This window comes from Ornithorhynchus anatinus, chromosome 5, assembly GCF_004115215.2.
Source record: "Ornithorhynchus anatinus isolate Pmale09 chromosome 5, mOrnAna1.pri.v4, whole genome shotgun sequence".
NCBI classification, from domain to species: Eukaryota; Metazoa; Chordata; class Mammalia; order Monotremata; family Ornithorhynchidae; genus Ornithorhynchus; species Ornithorhynchus anatinus.
The window spans coordinates 846,473-848,223 of record NC_041732.1 but is presented as its reverse complement, the minus strand read 5'-3'; positions in this window follow the sequence as shown (position 1 = coordinate 848,223).

Below are 1,751 nucleotides of genomic sequence, written 5' to 3'. Positions count from 1 at the left end.
GCCGGTAGGGAGGCCAGCAAGGAGGGTGATGCAGTAGTCAAGGCAGGATGGATAAGTGTTTGATCACTGTGGTAGCAGTTTGGATGGCGAGGAAAGAGCGGATGTTAGTGAAAATCGAACTGACAGGATTTGGTAGCAGATTGAATATGCGGGTTGATTGAGAGAGAGGAGTCGAGGATAACACCTAGGTTATGAGCTCGTGAGAGAGGGGGCAGGGTGGTGCTGTCCACAGTGATGGGATAGTCAGGGGGAGAACGGGGTTTGGGTGGATGACTCCCAAATCTACCTTTCGAGCCCCAAACTCTCTCCTCTGCAATCTCAGAAGCAGCAGGACCTAGTGGATAGAGCACGGTTCTCTTGATTCTATTTAGTTGCCATCTTGATTCTATTTAGTTGCCATTGTTTTTACGAGATGTTCTTCCCCTTGACTCTATTTATTGCCATTGTTCTTGTCTGTCCGTCTCCCCCGATTAGACCGTAAGCCCGTCAAACGGCAGGGACTGTCTCTATCTGTTGCCGACTTGTTCATTCCAAGCGCCTAGTACAGTGCTCTGCACATAGTAAGCGCTCAATAAATACTATTGAATGAATGAATGAATGACCTGGGTTCTGATCTCAGCTCCGCCACTTGTCTGCTACGTGACCTTGGGCACAGTCACTTTTCTCTCTTCCTCAGTTCCCTCATCTGCAAAACGGGGATTAAGACTGTAAACCCCACTTGGACTGTGTCTAATCTGATTAATTTAATTTGTACTAACCCCAGCGGTTAGTACAGTGTCGGGTACATAGTAAATGCTTAACAAATACCATTAAAGAAAATAATTTTCTTCCTGCTTTCAGGACATCTCTATCTGGGTGTCCCAGGACAACTCAAAATCAACACGCCTAAAACTGAAGTCATCTTCCCTCCCAATCTTTCTCCTCCCCACTACTTTCCCATCACTGTTGACAATACCGCCATCCTCTCAGGCTTACAGATCCCGGTATCGTTAGTACCCTGGACTCTTCTTTCTCTAACTGCACATTCAGTTATTCTCTAAATCCTGTCATTTCTCGCTCCACAACATCTCCAGAATCCGCTCCTTCCCCTCTGTCCAATCCACCGCCACGTTGATCCAAGCACTCGTCATTTCCCCTGTCGACTATCGCATCGACCTCCTCCCCAACCCTCCCCACCTCCAGCCTTACCTCTCTCCGGTCCCTATTTCACTGCTCTGTTAGGACTACTTTTCTAAAACATTGTTCTGCACACGGTTCCCCACTCTTCTAAAACCTCCAATTAATGACCGATTGATTAACCTCCAATGGTTGCCCAGCCATCTCCGCATCAAGCAGAAACTCCTCATCATCGGCTTGAAGACACTCAATCAGTTCTCTCTCCCCTCGATTTATTCTTGTTCATCTTTCACTAGAGTCCAGCTGGCACACCCTCCTCCTAATGTCAACCTATTCAATGGACCTTGCTGTCGTCTCTCTCTTCATCGACCTCTTTCTTGCTAACACCCTCCCTCTTGCCTGGAGCTCCACCACTATTGTCCCCATCCACAAAGGCCTACTAAAATCCCATCTCCTCTAGGAAGCCTTCCCTAGCTAATCTCTCATTTCCCCATCCTAAAATGTCACCCTCATAGTTGAGTTCATACCTGGTCAGTATTTTGATACTGATTCCATCTCCTGCCCCCGCAGCATTTGTCTTTATAACTGGTTACTTCGCCTACCTACAAATTATCTAAAAGTTTGCCTTCTCTGCT